Below are 6,097 nucleotides of genomic sequence, written 5' to 3'. Positions count from 1 at the left end.
TATCCTCCCCTTTACCCCTCCCTTGAAAATTCCACCATCCCCCTGCTTCCCCCCCTTCTTCATAAATTCTTTCCCCTTTTTCCACTTCACCCCCTTTTTTCTAAAAATCTTCACCTTCCTCCATTCACCCTCCTCTTCATAATATTTTCACCCTTCCCCCATTCACCCTCCTTCAAATTTTCTTCACCCTTCCTCCCCTTCCCCCCCTCGATTTCACCCCCTTCTTAAATATCCCTTTTTCTTTTTGCTTCACCCCCTTCTTATAGTATTCAACACTTTTATCCTCTAATATTCTCTTCGCCTTCTACTTCCTTTCAAAAAAATTTTTTCATCCTGATCTCTACATCTTCCTTTATAATATTTTCCTCTTCACCTTATATTCTCCTTCTTCATAGGCTCATTATCATAATTTCCCCTTTCTAAAAATCTCTTACTTCTAGAGAACTTTAGAGGCCAAACCTCGCCGTTGCGCATAATACGTCCTTCTCGCAGAGCTTCGGCGTTTCAGTTTTGAAACATCATTTTTGGCAGAGCTCGGCGTTTCTTAGCAGGGGTGTCATTTTGCTAGCTTCGTCGTTTTTTTATTAGAATGTATTTTTAGCAGAACTCGACGTTGCTTGTGAAACTCACTTCTGTCTGAGCCCGAGTTCTTGTTTTGGGGACGTCACTTGAGCCGGTCACGGGGGGGTTCCTTTCAGGATTTATCACGGAGAACCTCGCGTTTTGGGAAACTGAGAGTTATTTTGGAGAACTGCCGTTCAGAAGTGATATTTTCTCCGGCAGAACCCCGCCCTTCGAAGCAGAAAAGCTGCTCATAGCTGAACCTCGCCCTTCGAAGATATGTTACTTTGGGAAACCCCCAAAAAAAAAAACCCCCCAAAAACCGCCTTTTGAGGCTGAAATTTACTCCCCTGCGTAAACTGTTAACTAAAAAGCAGAACCCCGCCCTTAGAAAGAATGTTGTTTTTTTTTCTTTGGGAGAAACCCCCGCCCTTTGGAGGGTTTTAAATGTTACTCTGGCAGTCCTCGTCTTCGAAACGAAAAGTTACTTATAGCTGAACCCCGTCGTTCAGAAGTGATGTTCCTTTGGGAGAACCCGCCTTTCGGATACAGAGAGTTTTCATGGTAGAAACCTCGTCGTTCAAAGCGAATGTTACTTATAGCAGAACCTCGCCCTTTAGAAATGTGTTACTCATGGCAGAACCTCGCCGTTCAGAGGTGAGATGTCACTCACAGCGAACCTCGGCCAGAGGTTTTAAAAAACTCACTGCGAATCTCGATGTTCAGAGGTTGAGATGCTACTTAAAGTAGAACTTTGTTTTCCATGTCAGATATTTAGGGAATTTTTAGTTTTGTGAGTTTCCTGCTCCAAATAAGAATTTTCCCCGTATTAACCATCCCCTCTCCCCCACTTGAATATACTTGGACTTCCTTCCTTAATACTGGAGTCTCACCTGTGCAGCTACTCTTTGAATCTGTTTTTTCACCAAAAAATGGAAAATCTCCAGTCTGCGACAATCCCCGCTCTAATATCACATTCCTCATCATGACAACTGTTAGCCCTTTTCCCTGGTATGCGGATTTCCTTCTGAAGACTCTCATGTAGGCCCCTTTTGAAAGACTTTAGCTTGTCTGTCGTATCTTCATAAGACTCACACTTGGTGCTGGATCTGGATGTCGGGATATTCATGGCTGTGTATATCTTTTGGGAAAATCGGATCTTGTTTTTAAACACTTAATGTAAGCCCTTGTCTGCTACAGGTTAAAAACTTGCTATTTGGCTAACATGCTGGAGTTATTCGCAATTGATTGCGAGGCGATGAACAAAAATCACCACCAGCTGTGCCCCTGCGCCCTGTGGGACAGTGATGAATTTCTACGACTTTGTGAGGGGTGAACGAGCCTCTGCGGTTTTGGGTTCTCAGGGACGGTCTAAAAACAGAACTTTTGCAAATTTTTGGGTTTTGGTAATGTTTTTCATATAAACTGACAGTTTGGTTTGAGAATTTTTCGACTCTTGTTGAGAGAATGGTCTGAACAGAATTTTTTCGGCTTTGACCATATAAGTTAGAAACTGAATTTTTGCGACCCTGGTTCTCGGAACTGAGTTCTGGTCTGGTGCTGCAAAAAAGCATTCAAGTCAGGAAACGAGAACACTGTTGATGGATATCTGACTGCAGGGGAGAGTTCTTGGGTGGAACTTCATTTTGCATTAGATCCCTCACTTTACCATTAATATTTGAGTTTTTGCCCCAAATGCTATTGGGTCTTCGGAAGTCAATTCAGGGACACATCACTGTGGATTTTCTCTTCAGTATTATCACTTCCCCGAGGGTTCTTCATTTTGCACTTTTAGATATTTAGGCCATCGACCGTGACAAATTTTTCTCCTCATCGGAGGAATGTTGGAAAGTTCCGAACGAAAAAAGGCTTATAAAAGTTCCATCAATATCAAGATTAAATGGTTATTAGGCTTGTTTTAAAATTATTTCATTTCTTTGTCAAGGACCCAGATCATTGTAGGTATATAAACATCTTGACCTTATAGTGCAGTGATCTATGAACTTCAGTGTTAAGACGAGGATTGTTCCTCAACATTTGGGAAGGAATTCTTTTAGTATTTTCATCTGAAGAGAATCCAGGGCCCCTCAACTTTACCTTGGAGAGTTCTTGGTTTGCTGGCTTTTCAATTTTCAGATACGTTGTTCTACGAGCTTGTAGTTCGGCTCTACTAACCACTGGGATTGACGCGCCTGCGAAAGAATTTCTGCGAATAGTTGCTCTCCCTTTTCCCGCATTGTGTTTATGTTTTTGTAGTTAAAAAGTTTTGGGTCTGGGTACCTCTGGTTTTTCTTCCCGTGGTTTCGTCCCTAAGTCGGATGCAAAAATCATGACGAATCAGATTATCGCTTTATTTTCCCCCCATTTTACATCAGGGCGCCACCTTTACTCCCGAAGTTAAGTCATGTTCTCAGAAAATTTTGTTGATTTTTGCATTCCTCGCATCTTTTCTCGATGTGAACCTTCTACCATCTGCTTTCTTTGCGCGACGTGAGCTTGAATTTTTGGTTTTCTTTAGTGCTTTTCCCGGAACTGAGTAAGGTTTATTACTGATGGACTCGATACTTTAGGTAGGGGATATGGGTCTCAAAATTGTTCTTCTAATTCTGCATCATTTATTCCTCCTGAAGCCTCCAACCCCTGAAGTTGGGGCCATAACTTCGGAGTAACTGTTTTTTCTGTTTTTTCCCTAAAGGTTTCATAATTATCAGAAAAGTCTTCTTATTAGCTGTTTCTGGGGAGCAAGAGGAGAGTCCCCAGCGGGGCTTTCAGAGCGCCTGAATATTTGGATCTTCAAAATTTTTACACTTTGAGACTGTTCCCATCTGATCTGAGAACTACCATGGGATGACTTCCTCCTCTGGTTTTGTTTTTCACCTTGCTAGTCTTTCCCTTCTAATCTTGAAATTTCACTGTTTTGATTTTCTATTTTGGGGTCAAAATTCTTCTTGCTCATTCTCCTATCCTTTTTTGTAAATCATCTTTGGTTTAATCTTCTTTGGTTTATAGCTTTGGGTTTCGCCTCTGTTAAATTTTCCTTTTCATTATTCTTACTCTTCCTCCCTTTGCAAATTGTTTAGATATCTTCTTTTTTTTACTTTCTGCGTTTTTATGTCCCAAAAGCTCACCCCCAGTTTCCTCCTGCGTTCTGGAACAATATTTTTTCCTCAAATTTTTACTTCGTTTTTTTTCCTCCTGATGCTGGATCCCCTTCTAGATATTTGTCCGGGGATACCCAAAGTCGTCTCGGAGGGTTTCCTTCGTTCTATATTTTAAAATCTTCCTTGATTGCTTTGCCTTCAAGGCCATCCCCTTGAGTGACGAACGTGGGGAAGAGCCTTTGTTGCGGGGCTAAAGCATCATCAGAGTACTAAATACCCTGATTTTGACCATGTCAACACTGACCCCCCTGACCTCTACCTCAGTCGGGTGATGGGACAGCATATCTGTCTGGAGGTCCGTTATTTCTTCAAACACAAAAATGGGGGCTTCTCTCGGTGTTGCCGAAACTGACTTTCTTCGACCATCTCTCTGGTGAACTGTATAAAGGCCCTTCGACTTTTGGTTTTGAAATTCTGTGAGATATTTTCCCGGGGACATCGGAAGTCTTTTTCATTGGACTGCCCCTTGACCGTCTTTTGCTCAAGCTGAAGAATTTTCATTCTGAGAATCGTCAAAAAATTGTCTGAGTTTTGGCTTGGTCTCATATTCTGGACTCTTTGGTAGTCACAGTATTACTGTTTTCGATCTAAAATTTTGGGGTTTGAGGGCGGAACTGGTCGAAGTGGTAAAGAATTGTTGACTTCTTGAGTATCACAAACCTTGGGAGGGTTTACGGGTTGCATCCTCTTCAAAACCCATGAGCCTTTTTGGGGTGAGTCGGACCTTTTTTTTCCCGGCACTGCAGGGAAAATTATAGTTGCACCTTTTTGATACCCCCCGACTGGAGGTACTTGCAAGTACTTATTTTCGTGTTTTGAGTCCCATTTTCCTTTGTGGTGCAGCAAAATGATGAAAAGGGGGTGCGAGGGTTTCAAACAAGATCCATTCGTCGTTAGCATCCTAGGTGTTTTTTACTGTATGCCTTGGGGGGCTGCTCTTTTTCACCCCAAGGGTTTTGTCTTCAACAGATTTTTTCTCTGCAGCCTTGCCTGGCCCTCAGTCTCAAAATCACAGATGTTTGCCCATTCAAACACTTGTGAAGGGTCGCGGAAAACCCCAAATGGTAAAAACCGAAATGTTGAAGTGATGGGGGACCGCCTAGTTTCCTCAAAACACCCTCCCCCAGGACCAGAAAGCCTAGGGTGTACTTTGGAAAACTAGTTTGCCACCACCACCTTGTTGAGTTTAAACAAATTTCTCCCGTGCCCTTCCTCTAATCCATAGCCCAAAAACCCCGGGGGTATCTGTTTGAAAAATGGAAGGTTTCCCCTTCAAAAAGGAACAATTTTCGTACTTTATTTTGAATATCGTTTCCTTAGACAATTTGGAGACTCGGGTTCTTCGTAACCCATCAGGCAGAAATGGGTCCGCCAAATCCTTCCCTGGCTCATGATATTCAACCATCATGTTGGCAGGGGGCGATGGAGTGTGATGTGTCGTCAGACTCCTATCTCAGTTTCAGGTCACGGGAGCTCCCAAAAACAATTCCCTTTCCCGAAAAACCCGAAGAGAACCTTTTCAGGTCATTGTTAGCATAATTGCCTACTAAGCGAGAGCAGAGGCGTAAGACAGCGGGAAAGGAGCAATTTAGAATTCATGAAACAGGATTTTTGGGAAAACAATGCCCCCCGACTCATTTCCATCCCCCTCAAAAAGCTGATGCAGGTAGGGGTTCGATTTTTTTTCCCAAAAGAGAGGACGTGCAGCGAAAATAACCCCATAGATGATGAAAAACCCTTTATAGAAAATTTTCATATGTAGAACCATTATAGCGGAGATTCCGATTAGTTCAGTTTCCAAAAGGCATGTTGGTGACCATATATTTTTTGGTTCTTTATCCAAAAGGGTTTCCCGAATAGGATAATTATTTAAAAACAGCAGGTGTGCATTTCATTTCGCCCAAGAACTCAACAAGAAAAAAAGCTTTTTTTCTTGATAACAAAGTGTGATAAAAAATAATAAGCAGTTTCACCAAACCATATTTTGTTTTGTTTGTTTCAGACTTTATCATACGGTTTCACACGAATTCATTACAAAGAAATACACGTTAAAACACACTAGCTTTTCCATACCACAGAGAGATGCCTGAAGTAGTGCAAATGTACATTGCAGATGCGTTAGTTCACAGACTCACTTCCATTATAAACCAGAATGGATGCGGCAAGCAAAACAATAGCTTCATGCTTAAACAAGTAAACAAAACAAGGAAGGGGAAGAACAGAAGGACATACATTTATATTGCTGCTTCAAGGCATGTAAAAGCGATGAAAGGAAAAAACTCTTGTCCTTTTCCCCTCGCTTCTCACAAGTCGATGAATAACAGGCGGTGCATGATGGTGACACAAAACAAAGTTAGCTGCCATAAAGCACGCGG

The sequence above is a fragment of the Penaeus monodon genome, chromosome 24 (assembly GCF_015228065.2).
Source record: "Penaeus monodon isolate SGIC_2016 chromosome 24, NSTDA_Pmon_1, whole genome shotgun sequence".
Classification (NCBI taxonomy): Eukaryota; Metazoa; Arthropoda; class Malacostraca; order Decapoda; family Penaeidae; genus Penaeus; species Penaeus monodon.
This window is presented reverse-complemented; position numbering follows the sequence as displayed.